The sequence below is a fragment of the Lutzomyia longipalpis genome, chromosome 4, assembly GCF_024334085.1.
Source record: "Lutzomyia longipalpis isolate SR_M1_2022 chromosome 4, ASM2433408v1".
NCBI classification, from domain to species: domain Eukaryota; kingdom Metazoa; phylum Arthropoda; class Insecta; order Diptera; family Psychodidae; genus Lutzomyia; species Lutzomyia longipalpis.
In genome coordinates this window covers 16,600,494-16,624,335 of record NC_074710.1, presented here as the reverse complement: position 1 = coordinate 16,624,335, position 23,842 = coordinate 16,600,494, and the positions used below count along the sequence as shown (strand labels likewise).

Sequence of the window (23,842 nt, the reverse complement as noted above, 5' to 3'; positions counted from 1 at the left end):
TATTCCTCCTTAAAAATTCCTTCAAGAATTTACTTTTAACCCTTTTGCGTCCATTGAAACATCCATTAATAAAAACGTGAAACATTTTTGTTTGCTTTTCGATATTTAAAAGAATTTAATTATTTTTCCAAATTGAAAATAACGTTAAGTTCACGTAGAAAAGGCCAAACAAATGATTAAAAACCGCACTCGGAGAATAAATATCGCATTAAAAAGATCGAATGTTTCAATGATTCATGTCGACGCGAAAGGGTTAAAAAAACGTTTTTAACCCAGGAGGACCTTACTGGAAAAAGTGGCCAATTCAACTTTTTTCAAGTGTCACAGAATTAAAATCTATTATACTTAACATTTCGTGATAAATTCTACATCTCTAGGTAGGGGAGGTTAATTACTTCAATTTCGTTGAAAGAAAACTTGGAAAAACATTTTCTTTTGAGAGAAAATCAAGATCAAAGTTTTGAGGTTAGAAACCTCAAAACTATCTTATGGGTGTTTGTCTGAATAAAAATCTTCGGATCTGCGGATTATTTGCCAAAGATTCGGATGATTCTCCAAAAATATCGAAAGAAAAATTAAAAAAAAATTCAATTTTTCCTATAGATTGGGGGTGATCTCAAAATTCATTTCTTTTCGCTCTAAAACCAACAGAAGAGCCAGAAAACACGAAAAACTGGTTTTGGTCAAAAGTACTAAATTTGAGGGAAACATCAAGGGGTAAGTTGAACCAAGATCGTTTGCGATCAAAAACCAACTTCATTCATCCAAAAGCCGATGTAATGCATCTTAAAGCCAATGTCATGCTTCCAAAAATGAATGTCATGCATCCAAAAACTAATGTCATAACTGCAAAATAACTCATCAAGCTTACATTTGCACAGGCCTACACTTATACACAACGCTCGCTCACCTTCTCTTCTGTACTCAATTAGTCTTCGCAACACTCTGTGGGAACCTATATAAGGCTTGTTACTTTTTTACATCTTTATCATATACTTCGTCTTCGCAACACTCTGTGGGAACCTATATAAGGCTTGTTACTTTTTTACATCTTTATCATATACTTCGTCTTCGCAACACTCTGTGGGAACCTATATAAGGTTTGTTACTTTTTTACATCTTTATCATATACTTCGTCTTGGCAACACTTTGTGAGAACCTATATAAGTTTTTATTACTTTTTTACATCTTTATCATATACTTCGTCTTCGCAACACTCTGTGGGAACCTATATAAGGCTTGTTACTTTTTTACATCTTTATCATATACTTCGTCCTGGCAACACTTTGTGAGAACCTATATAAGGTTTGTTACTTTTTTACATCTTTATCATATACTTCGTCTTCGCAACACTCTGTGGGAACCTATATAAAGTTTGTTACTTTTTTACATCTTTATCATATACTTCGTCTTGGCAACACTTTGTGAGAACCTATATAAGGTTTGTTACTTTTTTACATCTTTATCATATACTTCGTCTTCGCAACACTCTGTGGGAACCTATATAAGGCTTGTTACTTTTTTACATCTTTATCATATACTTCGTCTTGGCAACACTTTGTGAGAACCTATATAAGGTTTGTTACTTTTTTACATCTTTATCATATACTTCGTCTTGGCAACACTCTGTGGGAACCTATATAAGGCTTGTTACTTTTTTACATCTTTATCATATACTTCGTCTTCGCAACACTCTGTGGGAACCTATATAAGGCTTGTTACTTTTTTACATCTTTATCATATACTTCGTCTTCGCAACACTCTGTGGGAACCTATATAAGGCTTGTTACTTTTTTACATCTTTATCATATACTTCGTCTTCGCAACACTCTGTGGGAACCTATATAAGGTTTGTTACTTTTTTACATCTTTATCATATACTTCGTCTTGGCAACACTTTGTGAGAACCTATATAAAGTTTGTTACTTTTTTACATCTTTATCATATACTTCGTCTTCGCAACACTTTGTGAGAACCTATATAAGGTTTGTTACTTTTTTACATCTTTATCATATACTTCGTCTTCGCAACACTTTGTGAGAACCTATATAAGGTTTGTTACTTTTTTACATCTTTATCATATACTTCGTCTTACAACAGTCTGTGGGAACCTGTATCGAGGGGTGTTTATCAATATGAAAATCTTTGAATCTTCGTATTATTCGCCAAAGATTGGACTTATTCGCTAAGATTCGCCAAAAATATCGAAATATTCGCCAGATGAACACCCTTATTTTGAATACATATTTTTTCATTCCGGAAATAAAATTTAAATTCTTTCTAATTTCTCTCTGGAAGGACATAATTTGATTCAATATAAACTAAACTCCATCATAATCCAAGAAATAAAATAAAATAAAAATTTCAAAATTCGAATCAAATCAATTTTATTCTCTTTTCCCTCATTTTGATGCTTCGTCGAAGAGTCCAACGACGGCTCCGGGAACGCAAACGCCATTCGGATCACAACGCCGCGACATGTAGTCAAAGCGTGTTCCGGGTGAGCACCAAATGTGCCACAGATCACCCTCAATGCAGAGGTAGAAGCGTCTGCAGTCGTGATTATCTGGCCAGGCCACAATGACGCCTGGGACGCATGTTGGGGCAGCCGTTGGGGGTGTATGTGGGGGTGCCATTGTTGTTTGGTACAATGGGGGCCAATCTGGGATGTTGTGGGGTCTCAACTAATAAAAACAGAGAAGACATTTTAATATAAATTCATCGGGAGAAATTTGAATTTGAACACAGACGCCATTTTGTTCTCACTCACCCTGCACGTTGATTGTGCTTCAAGGACGCACCGACGCTCCTCCTGAGACCAATGCATCCCAAAGGCACAGGAGAAGTCATGAATTTGCCCATTGACACAGCGATAGTACCGATTGCACGCCTCTGGATGCTGAATGTAGTCATCTGACGTTGCATTGTTGCACGTTGGTGTTTCAGCAGCCAAAATGGCCGCCAAAATAGTCACAAAGATCACACTTCCTGTTAGCATTTGATGCGTTTGTGTGGCAAACTGGTGGCCATGATGCGGAAACGCTTAAATTTTGACGCAAACTCTATTAGACGAGGGCGTGGGGGGAACATCATTTGCCCATTTTCATCGTATCTCCGGCACTACTGATAAGATGACAATGTCCTGATTGTCTTCTACTTATTAGGAAGTATTTGTGACGCATTTCGGAAGTACTTTGAACCATTCACATTGAGACATAAAAGCGACAATTTCGCGAGAATTGTGTTTTGGCTTTTGAAGATGGAATTTTTTGATAATGGCCGCGATTGTGGCGTGTCTATCTTTTCAATCCAACGATGTTTTCTTTGTTTGGCTTTTTTTCTATCAAATTTTTTCAATAAACATCGCAAATGAGTTGAATTGTTTGAATTGGAAAGAAACTTCTCAAGAATTATTTTTTTTTTTTCAGTTTAGGGAGTTTAGGAAATAAAATTAGCAAAATTAAATGATTGATTGAGTAAAAAGGGATCGCCCAGCGTGGGGCTCGAACCCACGACCCTGAGATTAAGAGTCTCATGCTCTACCGACTGAGCTAGCCGGGCTTGTGTTTCAAACAATCACAATTAATACAAATAGAGCCCAAAATTGGCTATAAAATGCACAATTCGTATCAATTTAATGACTTTGTTGACTTCTACGGTCGCTGGAACGAATTATCTCACCGAAGAAAAGAAAACTGAAGAGAGAGAAGTAAAGAAAAATACTCCAGACTTTCTATCGCGAAGTTCGTGAAGTGAAAAGGTCATAACTTAATCGCTTTAATTATTTTAATTACTTTTTTGTTAATTGAATGATTATTTTTTTGGAGGAAGAAAAAATCTTTATCTTTATGTTGCTTTATTCAACTCAACACCTTTAACGGTTTACAATTTGAATGGATTTCGCGCTACAAGTTTCTCGTGGGTTTGAGTCTTTGCTTGACTGTGGATGGAAAGTTAAGTGCTTGAAAATATTTTCTAATGAAAAATATTAAGAAAATGTAAAGAAATAAATTTAAATATATTTTTTATTAATATTAATTAATTTCTTCAATAAGAAAATTCTGCAAAGGCTACGGTTCTGTTGATGGCAGGAGGATGAAATTTTAGTATGTTGTAGGGGCTATTAATTTCTAAGAAAAATGTATTTTTTTATTTTTAAATTTTATTTTATTTGTTTTTACTTAACCTTTCAGTAAAAACAATTTTTTAAGATTATAATGATTTTTAAAAGTTAGAAATGAATCAAAATTCACGCAATAGAGGCCAAATAAGACGTTCTGATTGAGAAACGTCCTCTAAAAGCATCAATATTTTACGTTGACGCGAAGAAGTTAATTATTAAACTTTTTTTTTAACTAATTTAATGATAATTTGATGAATAAGACTTACTGTATCATAACTATAATTGGTTAATCAGTTAGTCTTAATCTAAATATAATTCTAACAAAAATAAAATTTAATGCTTTTGAAAGAAAAAAATTTGTCATTATTTTAGCCAAGACACATTTGGTGCTATAAAGAATAACTTTTTGATCTTTTTTTCTTAAATTTTCATTTATAATTTGTAAAAAAAACTAACTGTTTGAAATTGCTACGAAATTCTTAGACACACATTTTGGATATAAAATCAAAAATAAATAAAAGAAAAACTTATCAAAATTTTGAAAGTTTTGAGGTTAGACACCTTAACTCTCCAAAGGATGTTCTCATAAAAATTTACGTAAACTTAACGTATTTCCAATCTAACTTCTACTCAAATTCTCATCAAAGGAGTGGGTGGAGAAGGATCTTCTCATTGCTAAATTAATTTAAAGATATTTATGAAAAAAAATGAAAATATTCCCAAAAATTCTCCAAAAAAAAACAGAAGGCAAAAAGAAATTAAATTGACTTTTAAAAGATAAAAAAAATAAAGATTTAATTTGCATATCTCTTCGATTGCCTTTTAAATGGGGTTTTCTGCTCAAATAAAATGTTGGGATATTGAATATAATATCAATTTTGGAACACACCAAAGCGAAAAGATCACAAAAATTTTGAATTTCAGCAACTTTCCATTGTCTGGATGTTTTTTTTGCTTCTACAATCGACATGCAAATTGAACATAACTCTACATAAAACATAGAAAATTCGTGAGATGGAATTTAGATGAGAAAAATATTCGCGTCAAGCTAAATGGAATTATTTTCTGCACTGTGATTTGTGAGCTTTTTTTTCCTGCCTTGTGTATTACCATTTTTTACTATTTGCACAAAGTGTATGGACTGTTGAATATTTATTTATTTATTTAACAAAAAAAAAACTTTACGTTCTTTTTCGTAAATTTTCCTCTCAGAAATTTCGCAGCAAAATTCAGCAGAAAAAATAGAAAATATTTTGCAGAATAAAATCTATGCGATGGAGGAATTTTTCTTCAAAAGAATCTTTTGCGAAATATTTTCATGGCGGAATTAACGTTGTTGTTGGTGGGAAAACTGCATGAAAAAGGCCAGTGTTGATGGAATTTATTTGTGCACAAAAAGCTCCTTCCACGAGCAACGCAATGTAGTGGGGAGGGAGGTCTTTTTTTTTCTTATAATAAAACTCCTTTCATGTGAGAGGAAGTTGCTTTTGCAACATGCCAGGAGGTATGTAGCAGTCGCGACGACGATGGAAAGAGGCAAAGAATGGAGCTTTTTTTCAATGGAAAATTTTGCAAGTAAAAATACCTCCATCAACTTCCTCGCGTGCTTCAAGCCATGATTTTTCCTTTTTCTTCCCTCACTTTTTGAATTTTTTTTCTTCAGTTCCTTCACTTATTTTGTTGGACACCCATAAACAATTCGATTCAATTGATTTTCCTTTCATAGAACATTTCATCATCAATTAAGCTCACCTATTGTCACCAAAAACATAAAATTTTCTTGTTTGCACCTTCAAACAATGCTGTTGTGTGTGAAAATGTTGCATTCTTCAATGGCTCGTACCTGCGCAAAGGTACAGCTTTGTAAATTCATCAGTCAAATGATTTTTTTTACATACAAATAAATCTTTTTTTTATGGTTAGATATTTTTTAACCCTTTCGTGTCTATCATGAAACATTGCAATATTAATTGTTTCATAAGGATTAAATCGTTTGGTCAAAAAATCAAAAAACTGGTTTATGTTCAGGAGAATGTTTCGTTTTGGTCAGGAGAATGCTAATTTTGGGTAGAAAAATGTTTTAATTTTAAGAAGAATGTTACATTTTGTCAGAAAAGTCTTCCATATCGATCAAGATAATTAGTAATTGATCAGTAAAACGGGTATATGATCAGAAGAATAATACTTTATGGTCAGAAAAAAACAAGCAATTGATCAGGAAAAATTACTTTAGTCATGAAAATATAAATGTACTGGTAAGCTGACCAAGCTTACGAGAGCTGTGTTTCTTTCAGTGTACCAATTTTGTGAGAGCAAACTAGAACGCAAATTCATTTAAATACGCGCAAAGTCGGGAAAAGTTGAAAAGTCATCCCGCAAGAAATCTTTAAAACGCCATATCTCGGGAACGGATCCATAGATTTTCGAGTATGAGCTATCGTTGGAAAGGTCTTAACCTCAACTATAATATATTAAAATATGAAGTAAATCGATAATGGCATTTTCGAAATATTCGAGTTCGAAATTTTCGAAAATTTTGATTTTGACTTTAGCGCCTCTCGCGGTCATTTCTCGAACTTGCAATGTTCTAGACATTTGTAGGGCTTCACGAAACCTTTCAATTGCACTTGAGTTGATCAAAATCGGACTTGTAGAACCCGAGATATGACATGACAACTTTGGAAGGCTATATCTCGAGAACGGCGACATAGATTTTCTTCATTTTTGGCATGGAGCTAGATAATATAGTCAGCTATAACATATCAAAAAATGAAGCAAATCGATAATGGCGTTTTCGAGATATTCATCGAAAACTCATCGAAAATTTTGTTTTTGATTTTTGGCCCCCTAGCGGTCACTTTTGAAACTTCGGATGTTCTGGAGAGTTGTAGGGTTTGTTGAGATCTTTCATTTGACCCCGGGTTGATCAAAATCGGTCAAGCCGTTTTCGAGTTATGATCGATTTTCGATGAAAAATTGTGGCGGCCATATTGACTAAACGGCTTGACCGATTTTCGAAAATGAGGTATCGTTGGAAAGCTCTTGATGACCCCTACAACATACCAAAATTTCAGATTTTTAGCTATTACAGGGGCTGAGATATAGCGAAAACAAAATTTTGAGGTTATTCAAAATGGCGGACGGGGGGGTGGGGGGGTGGATTTGACCTCATAATCGGATGTCTTCCGGTCGATATTTAAACTTTGCCGTTTACCGCAAGTCTCTATCTATTACCGTTCTCTTGCAATTTTGCGTTGAACTCCGGACGGACGGCCGGACGGCCGGACGGACGGCCGGACGGACGGCCGGACGGCCGGAAAAAAAATTTTTTGGCGCATACGTTTTTTGAAATGTGGGGACCCTAATTCGTGCTCATCCCAAGTTTGAGCCCGATCTGACGACTTTCGATTTTGCTCGGTACACAAAAGCTGTGTCTGAAAGAAACACAGCTAAAATTATCATGATAATATTTTATGGAGAAATGATCATACTAATTTTAGGAAAATCTTAAAACGAATTTTCTAAGAAAAGTTCTTCCTTACATTTTAAAAAGATTTTCTACTAAAAATAGTTTTTTTTTTGCATTTAATGGCTTTTCTGTTGGTTTTAAACAAATTCTGACTGCATTTAGGAGTCATCCAATGCCCACAGGTGCATCAGTGAGCCATATTCTATTGATAAACATTAAAATATTCCTCTTTATTTCTCCTGATCAAAAGCAGATTTTTTTTTACCAAAAACCTAATTTTCTGATCAAAAGATGGGAACCGTTTCATATAATGTTATTTATTCCTAATTAATGAATTTATAGAACATTTCCAATACGAAAATGTAGTCTTTCATTTAATATTTCAATGTAAAGTGCTAAATAAATGAAGAAAAATTAATTTTAACCCTTTGGAGGATACAATTTTCTATCCTCTTAACCTTAATTTTATCTCAAAAAGAAAACGTTTTTCTTTTTTAAATTTTTATTCCATTAACTTGAAGTAATTGGTCTCCTCTACACAAATAAATTTCATTTTGAGCCGATTAAAAGAATCAAATAGATCACTATGGCCTGAAAAATCCTCCAAGGGTTAAAGAAATCTTGTTAAATTAAAAAATTTCAAATTGAACCAGAAATGATTTCTCAATCAAAACGTGAAAATTCCAAATAGTTTATCTCCTTTTCTGTAGGTCTTATTATTTCTTTGCCATCATGACGTTGTCTTTCATTTTGCCATATTGTTGTTGTATGAATGTTGCACAATATCTCTTCACGGGGGAATTGACAATGCGATAAAATTGCTTCCATTCTGATTCATTTCATATGAATTTCTCCATTTTGCTCCGTGGAATTGAATGGAAGCACAAACTGCGGGCTGAAAGAAAATGCGAAAATATTAGCTTTAAATGTCTAATTCATTGCAACTCGGAAGGGAATCAAACAACAACATGAAAAATCTCCTTCTCTTCATATAATATTTAATATCAAATCTCTGTCAAATGTTCCGGAGGGGGGACAGCATAAATAGCATAGGGCAGAAGTAGAATAGAGGAATGAAAATTTATTCATATTAAAATACAAAAAATAAATAAAATAATTGAAATCGTGAAGAATCACAAATAAAGCATTTTGAATAAGATTGAGAACTCACCGCGCGATGTGTGCTCTTTTAAGAGACTTCTTTTACCTTTCTTTTGGGTTCAAACGAAGATCATCGTTTCACAAACACACGAAACCCACGAAATGCAATGCCAAATGCCCGCGCGATTTGCCACATTGTTCGTCGTTGCATTTTCTTCTTTGTAGCAGCAGCAGCAGCAGCGAGTAAGAGAAAATGCAAATGTGAGATTATTGATGTCTCAATTAATCATGCGATTAGGCAGTGCTCTGTGTGGCGTTTTACCTTCCTGGTTCGACTCCAACTCAATTGTATATATGTTACAACATTATGAGAAGCATTTCACCTCACCTGGGCGCTGCCTTTTCTTTGCCTCCCTTTTCCTCGCTTTTTTCCACGGTCTTCCTTCTCGCATTTGGGTCATTTCTTCTCATCAAGTCTGTCTTTTATTTTAAGATTACCACATTAAGTCCTTTGCTCCTCATTAACTTATAAATGTATTCAATTTTTAGTTTTTTGAGCAGATTTGTCAAAACTTTTTAAGGGAATATAATGTGCAGTGTCGGGATAAATAATAGGACTACTTTTATTATTTTAAAAGTAATCCTTGACTTCCATCGCCAATATCTCAGGCTGTGGGTGATCGTTTTTAGATAATGGCATAGATTCTGAAAGCCACATTCATCCCCTTTCCAACGGTAATAAATTTTTGAAAATCGGTTCATCCCTTGATTTTTTATTAAAGATTGAAACGAAAGTAGTGCTTTTGGTAATGGATTTACTTGATTGGCTGTCAAAAATCAGCCTTTGAACTGATTTTGATCAGCCTGCCATCTTTGGACAGATGAAGAGTGCAGCTTGAAGATTTTTTTTTTAAATTATCAAAATCGGACACCCAGAAAAAAAAACTTAATGTGGATTTTTTTGAGTGATTCTATTTCAATAAATTAAGGATGAAGAATGCTTATAAGTATAACTTATATAAAAACACTTAACAATTTAATTTATATTATTTTTTAATTTTTTTTGTTTTCGAAAGTTTTAGCTTATTAGCCCTAGAACCTCCGGCAATTTAATTTAAATATTCTCCTAGACTGACGAGTTGTTTCATGTGACACGAATAAAAGTAAATAGACTCCTTTGAAATATTGTTATAATTTGAATTTATTTATTCAATTAATATGATATTTAAGGTAGTAATTTCTGCAATTAGCCAGTAAAAAAAACTACAAAAAAGAGCAGCAAATTAATTAATAAAAAATAATTTTAAAATTAACTATTTACATTCATTTTTTTCTCTCTGTGCTAAAATATCAGGGAGAATAACAACATTTTAATTGATGAATTAATTTTTCCCATTCTTCAGAAAATTCTCCACCATTATGCTAATAATGAAATACCTGTGAGCCTGTGACAGAGAAAAAAAAAACACCGAAAATATGAATTAATGAAGAATAATAAGTTGAAAAAATATTCCTTTTTTCCCAGCTAAATGGAAATTATTCGATAATTTGCATTTTGATTTATCCTCTTCATTTTGGAAATTCTTTTAGGAAAAACAATGAAAATTATTCTCCCATGAAGCAATTCTTTTTAATATTAATTTGTTCAATTAAATTTAAATTAAAATTTGCCATATGGATCATCCACGCTGAGGAATGCTACGAAGTGCTTTTAATGGCACAGAAAAAAGGAAGAGAAAATTCAAACAATGCATTTTCGTGCAATTCCCCGTGCAAATGTGGAGGAAAATGTTAGTAAGAGAAGATTGAATTGCAATTCTTTGCGGAGCTTCCACCTTCAACATCAATTTACCACCCATTGAGCTTTACCGGAATAACAATAGAGAGAGACTGGTATGGAGTAGAAGGAAGGTAAACCCCACACGGAGGAGGAGGAAGAGGAGGCGGTAAGTCAAGAAGAAAAATCGCCATTTAACGATCCCAAAAAGTTATTTAAAGAAAAGTTATAAAATACCCACACACGATGGAATTTTTTCACACAAAACTCCTTGTTTGCTTTACTTGGTTTATAGAAGATTTCTCTTTTTATTTTGATTTCATTTTTGTTCTTTCTCCATACATTGCCGCGTGCCGTCTCACCCACGATAGGTTGATGGGAAAAAGAAGGTAAATCACATCACAAAAGAGGTGAATTACAAAGCCACAAGGAAGGTTTTTCCATCCACTTCGCTATATATGAGCAAAATGTGAGACAACCCAAAATGAAATCACGTACCAACGCTCGAGGGGAGCTCCTCCACAGAGACTTTCTCATTGTCTCTCGGGCTGCCCAATGCCGGGAAAATTTATAAATCCGTCGTTCTCTCAGTCATGGGAAAATGCAGCACTTAACCCCCCTTAAGCACTAAATCGCCGCAGTTATTGGTGAAAACAGTGAACATAGCACAACAATTTTTTCCTTATCCGTTGTCCGCAACAACGCTCTTTTGTAATTAAATGACTCACAATAAGATCAATTGAAAGAAAAGAAAATCAAGCTATGAGGTGAAAGAAACTTTGCAGAATGCTTTGAAAATTGAAGAAGTTTATTCATTTTTAGCCACTCATGACATGATTTTAATTATTTTTAAGAAAATTATAAAACACGATCCAATATTCAAAAAATAAATTTAATTTTTCTTCAGGGAAAGCGTTTCATTAGGAAGAATTTTCCAATAAAAGAAAATAAGACACTCCCATTGTATCTCAACTTGCTCTATGATGCATGAAGCAAATGCTGCAATGCTCGTATAAAGATATATGATATTTTGAGCTTTATTAAACCTTCTAAGGAGCTTTTATTGCCCCGCTCTCCCCTATTAAAATTTTTTTTTCTAAGAAAAAAATGAAAAAAGGCCATGATGGTGGAAAAAAATTGACTTACTTTTAAGCCTGTAGCTACAAAATCCGCACTTCCACACTCCTTCATAGACTTCCGCAAACGCATATTTTTTTAATACATCCATTTTGGTACACTTTTCCACTTTTTTCGCAACTTTTTTCGCAAATTTTCTCTTAACACCTTCCTCTCGCATAAGAAGCCACAGAAAGACTAATCGATCAAATTTGGGTTGATCTTCAGTAGAAAAAAAGATTCCAATTTCGCCACTTGAGGGCGCTGCTGAAATTTTTTTTAATTCAAAAATTAACCCTAACTTGACCGAATGATAATTTTTGCCAATTTGAGAAAAAGAAAATGTAAGCTCAATTCGCAAAAAAGCAAATTATCCATTCTTCTACTGAAATTCAAGAGTTCTATCATCAGAACTTGAAATTATTTTTCCAATTTGAGGAAAAGAAAATGTTGTACAGTTTTTTTGCGAATTATCCGTTCTTCTACTAAAAAAATATCTCAAGAGTTCTATCATGAGAACTTGAAATTATTTTTGCCAATTTGAAGGAAAAAAAATAGAAAACGAGGTAAATTGTCGCTTCGCTCCAATTTACCTCTCCCCGCTTCGCGGATATTTGTTGTGCTTCGCGCAAATTTTTTATAGAGAAAATAATTGAGATAAAAAAAGTCCAATAGAAAATGTCTTCGTTGGTAACAATCGCCTGGTATCAGGAGGCTCTGTACCAAATTTCATCGCGATCGGAGCAACGGTGTAGAAATGCATACCTGAACAGATACCATATTTTTGAGAGACCTTTCTTTATTATATAGATTAAAATAATAAAAATACAATTTCATACGTTATATCATGAATTACAAAAAATCAGGAAGTTATATTTCTATAATCAATATATAGTCGAGCTCTCAACTGCAAATTTTGTAGTTGAAAATTTTTCACCACGAAAAGAAACACTAATACTATAATTGTAGTTGACCAATGTACTAAATTTATCTTTAGGAAAAAATCCACGCGCAAATATTATAGAAGACATGTTTTTGTATATTTCATAAACAACAAAAATATTGTTAGAAGTAACACTGTTTTATTAAACTCTGTCAAAAGCTAAAATTCAAGAAGGTAAAAGATTACATAATTAATAGTTTTTTGCACAGTCTTCATCAGAACATGAAAGTCCTGTAGTCAAGCCATCGCATGCACCATCGTCACATAGCGTCGTATGAATATTATATTTAAAGTACAACTTTTGCTTAAGTTTTTTTGCCACTCCTCGTGACTCATGGTGCCACGCACTTCGCTTGTATACACAGAAAATAAAAGTTCGTCGAAAGTTCGTAGAAGGTTCGTTATTTACCCATTGGCCTTATGGGAAAATCAACCTCCAGTTCGTAAAATGGGGTCTCACTCCTTTTTCGTAAAAAGGTTCGTAGTTTTGAACTCCAAATTCGTCAAACTCGCTTTTGAACTCCAAATTCGTAGTTTTTCACCTCCATGTTCGTGAAGGTTCGTAAATTCCTTTAATAAGCAATTTGCCATCTTTGGCTATTCCGGGAATGAATGTTAAAGATTTTTACCGCCTTTCTGGCCATTTCTGTTCATCTGGGTATTTGATACCATCACTGAACTTCCATATCTTCCTGATCCCCCTGACCAATACTGGATTTTATGCATTCCTTACTCAAAAGTTAGGGTTTTTTGCCGGATTTGTGGTCACTCCTCCTTGATAATGATGGAGTGACCTCCGGAATGACAATTTCATTCCCGGATTGTCCCAGAATTATCAATCTTGAACAAATAGGGGATGCTGGTGCAAAATTGTGACTTTTTTGTTGGATTTGTGGTCACTCTTCCTTAGTAATGATGGAGTGACCTCAGGATTAGGGATCTCATCCCCGGATTGTCACATCCTGGACAATCCTGGGATGCTGGTGCAAAAATTTGGGTTTTTCGCCGAATTTGTGGTCACTTCTCATTAGTAATGATGAAGTGACCTCCGGATTGGGAATCTCATCCCAGAATTCCCACATCCTGGACAATTAGGGAATGCTGGTGCAAAATAGTCGATTTTTCGCAGAATTTGTGGTTACTTCTCTTTAGTAATGATGGAGTGACCTCCGGATTAGGGATCTCATCCCCGGATTGTCACATCCTGGACAATCCTGGGATGCTGGTGCAAAAATTTCGGTTTTTCGCCGAATTTGTGGTCACTTCTGATTAGTAATGATGGAGTGACCTCCGGATTGGGAATCTCATCCCAAAATTGTCACATCCTGGACAAATAGGGGATGCTGGTGACAATTCTGGGATGAGATTCCCAATCCGGAGGTCACTCCATCATTACTAAAGAGAAGTGACCACAAAACTGACGAAAAACCGACCATTTTGCACCAGCATCCCCTACATGTCCAGGATGTGACAATTCTGGGATGAGATCCCCACTCCGGAGGTCACTCCATCATTACTAAGGAAGAGTGACCACAAATCCAACAAAAAAGTCACAATTTTGCACCAGAATCCCCTATTTGTTCAAGATTGATAATTCTGGGATAATCCGGGAATGAAATTGTCATTCCGGAGGTCACTCCATCATTATCAAGGAGGAGTGACCACAAGTCCGGCAAAAAACCCTAACTTTTGAGTAAGGAATGCATAAAATCCAGTATTGGTCAGGGGGATCAGGAAGATATGGAAGTTCAGTGATGGTATCAAATACCCAGATGAACAGAAATAGCCAGAAAGGCGGTAAAAATCTTTAACATTCATTCCCGGAATAGCCAAAGATGGCAAATTGCTTATTAAAGGAATTTACGAACCTTCACGAACATGGAGGTGAAAAACTACGAATTTGGAGTTCAAAAGCGAGTTTGACGAATTTGGAGTTCAAAACTACGAACCTTTTTACGAAAAAGGAGTGAGACCCCATTTTACGAACTGGAGGTTGATTTTCCCATAAGGCCAATGGGTAAATAACGAACCTTCTACGAACTTTCGACGAACTTTTATTTTCTGTATACATAAAGACGTTTCAATTTAGTACAATTTTCTGCAATATTGATGAGAATTTTTTCGTTGGTAATAACACTCCCACTAATATTCAACTCACACAAATTGTAACAATTATTCACAATTACTGTTAAAACAGGAGTAATGTCACAATCTAAATTTTTCAAATTTATATTAATCAATTGTGTTTGATTTTCAAAAAAGGATTTAAGTGCTGTTACCGAGACATTTTTGTTCTCTGAGAAATCAATGTAAGTAAAGCTTTTGTTCCTACTAAGCGAATTAAGAAATGAATCATTTAGTAGTCCACATAGGGACAACTCTACAAGATTTTCGCAGTTCAAAATTGGAACAAGTGTATGTGTTATAATTTTTGGACATTTTCCTTGAATGTGAAAAGATTTCAACTGGGGGTTATTAGTCAATAGCTGATGAAGAATTGTGCCCGTAATCCAATTACATTCTCCAATATTAACATGGTACACATGATGGCATTTTGTTAAAAGCAATTCCAATGGTCCATTAATAATTTTTTCGTAATATAAACTCCGAAAAATATTTCCTGATGTTCGTCTGCATGTTGCTTTACATCCCTTGCACGAGATTTCTACACCAGGTATATCCAAAATTTTCACTGTGTGAAAATAACGTAAGCTGGACAAGATTTCGTCTGCAATTAATAAGCATTGACGAGAGCAGCTTCTCAAATTGATTAGGTCCTTCCAATTAAGATAAATTCCGATATTATCCACGAGAATATCGTAAAGAGGAAGCTCATATATAGGTGTAGAACCGCTTTGACAATCATTCATTGTTCTTCCGATTGTGGACATTAATTCTGCAACAAATATTAACAAATCGTTTCAATTATCACTACATTTGTTTCTTCATAAATTTAATCTTTTGTATTGCATATGTAACTTTAATGTTATTTAGACTTATAAGAAAATATTTTTACATTATTAAGAGAAATCCCATTAGAAATTCTCCAAAAAAGCTTTTAAAGTTAATAAATTTTTTGTATTTCAAAATTTCATATTTCTCTCTTAAATTTTAAATTAAAACATTTAAATTTATTTAAAGAATTTATATGCGTTTGAAAATTCTTACAATTTTGTAACGTTTTATATATTCTTTTACAAAAACAGAAGTCTTTAGAAGACTTTCTAACGACTAGCAATTTTGCAATAATTTTCCAAATCTTCAATGTTGAGCATTCTGTCATAATTTTCTAACGTTTCTTCTTAAAAAAAAATTCCTTTTCATATTTTAACGAGGCGAGCAGCCGAAGGAGCAACATCCAAGAGCACCAAGAACAGCAGAAGAAGTGGAGAATCGAGCACTTACTCAAGAATAACCAAAACGAAGGAGTGAGCATTTGCCAAAATCCTGACAAAATACCAGCCCGAAAAGAACTACAAGTAGTGGCCAAGGATCAACTAGTAGCCGAGATTGACAAAATCCCAACAAAGAAAGAGAAATATCCAGATCAACAGCAGAAATTAAACAAAACAAATAATGTAAAGTAAATAACTTTTTTAATTCATAAGTTGCGTTCAATAATTCTTGTCTTGTCGAAATAAACTTAAAAAAAAGCAAAATACAACTGCAGTTTTTTTTAAGAACTCAGAAAAGAGAAAGTAAAATAATGTCTTACATAAGGTAAAGAAAAATTAAAAAAAAAAAGGAAAACACAATTGAACAGTTTTTTTAAGAATTCAAAAATGAGCATAAATGATGTAAATAAGGTGAGTAAAAATTTAAAAAAAAAAAGGCAAAACACAACTAAATTGTGTTTTTTTTTAAGAATTCAAAAAAAAAAGAGAGCAAAGAACTACTTAGTATATGTTCTGCCGAAGCAAGAACAATGCTGTACTTAAATTTAAGGTAATTCAATATTAATATTAATATTAAGAATTTCAAATGAATATTGGACGTGGCCAATTCGATTGCGCCCTCTTGAATGGTAGCGGTTAGAAGGGCGCTGTGTTGTGCGAGGTTCCTGTGTACGGCGCATGTTTCGTTGCATCGGTCGACGGCGTTCTTCGAAATTGCGCCGTTCTGGAACGCTTAATTAATCGCGACGAATAATTGGTCGCTCAGGCGTGCGGCGACGCACATCGCGTCCTCCCGTTCTGTGGCGTTCAGAACGATTACGTTCGCTCTCCCGCCATCCCAGCCTATGGCGTCCGTGCCGGTGATCGGATATCGGTGATCGTGCCGGTGATACGTGATGTACGCTCTCCCGCCTTTCCGGCATATTGCGTACTAGAGAATCGCGTCTTCTCAGTCTGTAGCGCAAATCGCGGTGTCCTCCACCAGTGTAACTATCATTAAATTCATCCCTTCGGGGCATCTTTGACAATTCAGTTGTCAGCAAATAGGGGTAACTGGGGTAAAATGGTGAATCGGAAGAAAATTAAAATTAATATCTCAAAATTTTATATTAATCTAAAGATAAGATCTTATTTGTTTTTAAATAAAAGCCTCAAAATACACGATATCTTTCAAAACAAAATGAGTTAAGATTATTTTACTTGGAATCTGAATTACACGTCAAATGTTTCTTTCAAAATCTTTTTTAAAAAAATTATGCCAAATTTTTTTTGTGCCAGAAAATAAAAAATAATAATTTAGAGACTTTTATTGTAAATTGAATAATTTCCTTAGATATTTTTAGGAAAATATTTCCATGAATAACTAACTCAAATCTAGAAAAAAAAGTGGCGTGAGCACCTTGTTTGAGCCACGATGTGTTTTTATTTCCCAAAGAAAGGCCATAAAGTGTAATCAAAACCATTAAAATTTCAATATAGGCGACACAGGAAATTGAGAAAAAAAATATAAGCTAGTCCATAGGTGATGAAAGAATGTCAAATTAATCAAAAAAATAAACTTTTTATGGCATTCTCAATGGGAATTTTTGGGAGAAAAAATGAAAATTCCTTTATTAATTTCTCATCACAAAGTATCTATGACAGTTTTTTTTTTCTTTTTTTTATGTTCTCATCTCATGAATTGGAAGAAAATTTATATTATTGAGACAATGGGCGAGAGAAAGAAATATTTATGATCGTTAAAAAACGAACTTTTACTGCCCAATCGGGCACTTTGAGTTATTTTTGTAGCGCCAAGCAGATTATCACAATCATCAATATCTATCTGGCCATCAGTTTATGCTTTTTTGGTGAATTAATGTGCCATCCTAGTGAGGAAAACTATCACACACACAGAATTACCTATCAAAAGCCATTAGAATTTTAAATATCTTCGCGCGCACGCACGCAAAAAAAGCGAGAGAGTCACATCTTTTGGAATCGATATCGCATTTTACGACGATTCTTCGTCAATCATCATGGCGAAACGGTTCAAATGATAATAACCACCACACAACAAAAAAAAGTTAAAAAGAAAAGCTGTGAGAAATGTCTTTTTTACAGCCACGACTGCTGTTGATGGAAGAAATAGAATTCCATCAATAAATTTTGCAAAAGGAATTTTTTCACAAAGAAATAAACCAACGAAGAAATAAATAAATTATTTTTTCTTCCTCTCCCGTCAAGAAAAATTTACTTTTTGTGAGATAAATTAATTTTTCAAGACATACAAAAATATATTCATATTCAATCTCATCGAATTCGATCTCCTTTCTCCCTCCTTTGAGAAAAAAGAAAATATCAATTACAGATGGATGATTGTGCCCAAAAATAGCACCAAAGATGGAGAAGAAAAAAAAAGAATTCTCTGCATGACATATTTGATTGTCTGTGGCGAATTTAATCTCGCACTCCCTTTTTTTCTTGCCTCTCTTTTGCTTTTGTTGGTATTACCTCAAATATCATTAACACACCACGTGCCAACAACACTTGAATGCAGAGAATTTGTAGGTAAGAAGAAAATAAACAAACAAAAAAAGCAAAGAAACTTTCTCAAAAACTATTCAAGTACAATAAGAAAAATCAACGATAAGGTCTCTCTCTGTGTGCTTGTCAATAAGACAAGAAAGTCTATGATGTGAAATTGAAAAATGTCGAGCGATTGATCATAAGAGTTATTCCTCTTTGACTTTTTTTTTCATCATGGTGCAGAGTTGCTCAAAGGAATGCGATGATTTTTAAATATAGATTGCTAAAGCATTGAACATGTGAAGAAATAGATTTTTTTCATTTATTCTCTTGATTTTTTTTTAATCCAAGACACACACCTAATATTTAGATAACTGCTAATTTTTAAGTTTAAGGTCCATCTAAAAAACTTTTGCTCAAATTCTTCTTTAATTTAAAAGGAATCAACCCTTTTAATTCAAAAGAATTTATAAAAAAAAGAATTATTCAACAAATCATAAAGAAATATAGAAAATCTTGGTTTGTGTCTTGGGGAAAAAAAATCGAAAATATCTCTGCTAATTCAAATTGATCCCCAACAATGAGGAAATGTCTCGAAATGTGTAATAAAAATTACAAATTGGCTGCCAATGTGGCTATAAAACTAATCTTTTAACCTTAAACTAAATCACATGAAATATTTTATTAATATTTGTTTTCCTCCATTAAGGCAAATTTGATAGCAATTTTTGATTAAAAATAAATTGTTTTCATGCCCCTGCTTTCATGTTCATGTCTCGTAAAAGTGACCCACGGAGGCCAAGAGCAGAACTCCACATTGGCTATGTAGCTAATCTGCAATCTCTAATCTTGGTGGCACCTTAACTCTATTGTTGTTTGCATTATATTGGTCTCTGTGTGTACAAAAGGTAAGTGCAAAAGACAGTTTGATTTGCCTTTTGGGCAATTTGACCACATCGCGCGAGATCTCTCCGCGTCAATTCTCGATCCACATGATCTGCTGGGGTCTATTTTGGACGTTTAACCACCACCAGCAACCACATGCTGCATGATCCAAAATGAATGGACAGCAGCAGCAGCTAAAGAAAAGATAAATAATGGACTTAATTTCATTCTATTGCAACCACTAATTCTCCACCATGTATGTATGTTATGTTGAGCATAGAGCCCACCACATACTTCCCCCCTTCCCACCCATGCATTTGCGTGGTGTTGTGACTTTATTGGAATGACCACGCGGACCATTTCTCATATTTTATTAGTAAAACTCTTTTCAGCGATCACACTCAATTGCATGCACAAATGGCTCTAAAAACCATAAAACTGCCACTTTATTATTTATTAGCCATGATTGGTGTTGCTCATACTTCTCTCTCTTTCCCGCACTGTGTGTAGTTTTAATGCGCGGTGTGTATACATCGGGACAAAATGTTAACACTATGATCGACTTTACCCCCCTTGAATCATTTTGCCCCTCATTTTAATATAAATTCCCCATCCCTCTGCCTCCCTAGCACGAGAGTTTCTCTCTCCAATTAACAATGTTTTCGGGATTTTATTGGAGGTATATAGAGAAAATACACCCAAACATGAAAAGAAACCGCAAAATATTTAACATAATTCCCTGCTCTACTCACATTTTGAAATATTGATTAATTTCCTTTTGGAATTTTGTTATTTTCACATTTTTATCGTTTATTATGTATATATGGTACAAGAACTTAATGAAATGTTAGCTTTATTTAAATTTAAATTAATTGCAAAAGTCTGTTGAAGAGGAAGATTTGAAGGGAAATATCAAACTAACGCCATCTAGCGTGTAATGTTTTTCAGTGAATTGGTCAAAAATTATTGTTTTTTAACCAAGACTTTTTTTTATTTTAAGAATTTGAGCAGAGAACAGCTTTTTAGCTATAGACAACAATTCTAATATGTATTTCTGATAGAAATTGAGTTCAAAAATTATATAAAAGAAGAATTTAAAACTAAGAAATTCAATGATTTTAATTTCAAAAGATAGAAAATCTCATAATTAAACATCAAAAAACAAGTTTAAGTTAATTCTTTGATTAAATTAAGTCTATTTTAAATGTTTTTGAACACCTTGCTCGGTACACCGTGTATTTCCCCCCAAATCTCATCGTACGAGCTAGAAAATCTTGAGAAATTAGTATTTATTTTCTTCTTGTCGCTAAGAGACAAAAAATAAGAATAATATAGCGATGACAGCGATTAAAGATGAGCATTTAATTGTTATGAATTTATAGATGGAGGCCCCAATATAAGTTTGTTGAGGATGGCGCGCATTTCTTCTACACGCTGAATCACATCAGAGCAGACACGTGTACTTGACCTACGATGGAGTGTCGTGTCATTAGTGATTTTTTCCATTTAGTTAATATCTATAATTTATGGGTCTCGCATGGAATTTTTGACCCAAAATATCATTTTGGTCGTTAAAACTCAATAATTTGCTTTTATTAATTTTTTTTTTATATCTCTTACATTTCTTTGGACTCATCTTCCAGATGGGGCGCCCCCCTTCGCTCACCTTGTTCACCTAATGAGGGTTTAAAGTCTGTAATTATTCCGTTGTGTTGGGTGTATTATATATATTTTGTGTGATTCATGTGCTTTTGATTGCTGCTAATCAGAAAGAAATTGAACACTTTTTTCTTCATTTTTTTTGCGTCCTCTTATTCTTAGAGAGATGAGAATTCGTCAGGTGAGGGAGATTGCTAAACAAATTTTTCTGAACATTTAATTTTTCCAAGTAAAATGTTAAGTAAAGTTCGTAAAAGCTCTCGTGCTTTTTAACTTTCAATTAATCATAATTTATCTTTGTAGAATTTATGTCAACGCCGATAAACCGGAGCTTTTGTTGGAAAACTTCAACAGCAGTATTATTGCAAAATTCAGTCAAAACAATTTATTAAACCCCTTCAAGTCACTAATTGAGCCTCAATCGGGCACAATTCTTGTAATTTGAACCATTCAGTCAGAATATTTATTTCTTATCAAAATATCGTAAAACGCAAAATATAGCCAGACATCAAGATTAATTAAAATTTTCGAAAAGAATTTTAATGACTTTTGAGAGACCTAATTCTCACACAAGTCATAAAAATTGAAAACTATACATGAATTTAACTCTAATTTTATTTCTAAAGCATCAAATTAGCGCCATCTAGTACGAAAATTCATTTTAAAATTGCGGTGTTAGCATTTTAGCCATTAATTTAATTCTTATTCTTATTGGGTTTCTATAGAGAATCTAAAAATAAGGTTGCGAATAGAATTAAAATATCTGACTAATTTACTTACATATTATTTCACACTAGATGGCGTTAGTTGGATGCTCAATAAATCACAATCAAAGACTTTTTTTTATCTTTCATCAAATAAAGTTTCTATCGGACGGCGTCGGTCTCATTAAAATTCAAGGGTTTGCTTCTTTTGAATGAGATTTTCTCAATTAAACATTGTAATTGATTTCTTTCAATTTAAGAGACTATAAAAAATCAAGCTCTAGTCCGATTTTGATCATTTTACAAGATTTTGAAAGAATATGAATGAAGATTTCTACAATAAAAATTATCATGTTGAAAAGGTTATCAGAAAGAAAGATATTTTATCTTAATAGAAAACTTTTTTTTTAAATCTCTTTAACTATTTTTTTTACAAGACGATGAATTTTTTTAAGTTCAATAATTGTCTAATATAAATTGGATGACTTTTTGTTATCCTTTCCTTAAAAATTTTCTCTCGTGGCATTTATACATAATTTCCTTTTTCTTTTCTCTTTGTATTTGAATGAAATTTCAATAAATCAAAAATGTTCTTCCTCAGCACAAATCTCTTCTCCCGGCATTTCTTCAACCTCTTTGCATTCAGGGCAGAAGTATTTTGCTACGGCATGCACCACAGTGCTAGTTCAGATGAATAATTACATCTGCAATTTTGCCATTTAATGTATTATTTACATACAAATGAATGGCAGTCATTTGAGGGGAGATTATTTGCAAGGAAAAGCAGCAACTTCTTTTGCCACTCTTGTTACTCCTCTCTGTTACGCTAAATGTTCCTTTATATTTTACAACAAATTGCCCAACTCACATTTCCACACCACCATTCCTCACCAACAATCTCTTCTCAGTAACAACCTTTTCACGGTCACCCAGCGAAGAGTCTTCCAAAGGGTCAAGCCGCAAGACAAGCTCTGTGTGACGGTGAGATAGATAAATAATGCACCCAGTTTGAATTGAAGGGGAGTCTCAACGGCAAATTTATAGAAGAGATGTGGACGAGTAAAAATTTAATATAAAGTAGTAATTGTGCAATTAAATTATAATTATAGTTTATGCGACCCGAAGATAAATTATACTCAAAAGGGAAGTTCAAAGAAAAAAAATTTGCAGAGATAACCATAAATTACCATTAATAATTTTTCTCTCTCGCTCTTCAACCCAATTTCCTCTCTTCTACTATTTTCTTCTTAATTTTCTGATATTTTTTTTTACCTCAATATGCCCCTTCTTTTGTTAGCTGCTGCTGCTGGTGCTGTCCTATTGCCCAACCCCCCGTGAAATTCATAGCCACAGTGAGCGCCATCATCCACGGAAATGACCGTGTCTTGTGCAAAAGAAAATCAGCAGACAATAAAATTGAAATAACCCACATTTTTCGCAACAGTTGCAAACAATCGCATTAATTGTTGTACCCATGGGCATGTTTTATCAACTTCTTCAGCTTCTTCATGCCCATTTGCTGGAGATTTCTCTTTTTTTTTCTTACATTGCTTGGGGAATTTTTGTGAATTTTACGACAAGTGAAAAAGACATTTATATATAGAAGAGAGAAAAAACAATTTGAGCATTATATATGTATCTTCCGGTGCGTTAATTTGTGTGTGAAATTCTCTTTTTTTGGGAATCATGTTTTATGACCACAATTTTCGCTTTCTTGATTTTTTTGGGTGTCTTGGAATCTGGAGATTTGGCCTTCTGGCTGTAAGAATTGAAGGAATTCTTTAAATTATGTTAGATTCTAATTTTTAAGGTAAAAAATTAAAAATATTTAAAGAAGATAGCTATGAGATTACTTAATTTTTTTCTGGTCAATGGTGGTTTGTATTCTTGTGTCAAGATTTCAAGATCCGGAATCTTTTATTAAAATCTAATGACTAATTAATACTTAATGTAAAATAAACAGCTCGTAAAGAAATATAAAAAGAAAGTGAATTTTATCACCTAACCCGTGAATCTTTGCAATATTCTTTCAAAAAATGCAAATATTCTTCAAACATCACAAATATTCCGAATAATCCGAAATTTCCCTTCTTTATTCTCCACATTGCTCTGCCCCTTGAGCTTGTAACAATTTATCAATTAGATTTTAAGTTCACTTTGCA

General features: G+C 33.6%; 1 protein-coding gene and 1 non-coding gene across 2 annotated transcripts in view; both read right to left on the bottom strand.

Annotated features, from left to right (window-relative positions):
• Nucleotides 1-23,842, bottom strand: part of LOC129795284 (toll-like receptor Tollo) — a 650,843-nt gene that overhangs the window by 386,203 nt on the left and 240,798 nt on the right. The gene's annotated exons all lie outside the window — the stretch shown is intronic.
• On the bottom strand, nt 3,489-3,561 carry Trnak-cuu (transfer RNA lysine (anticodon CUU)). Its single transcript has one exon. It is a non-coding gene; the product is annotated as a tRNA-Lys (tRNA).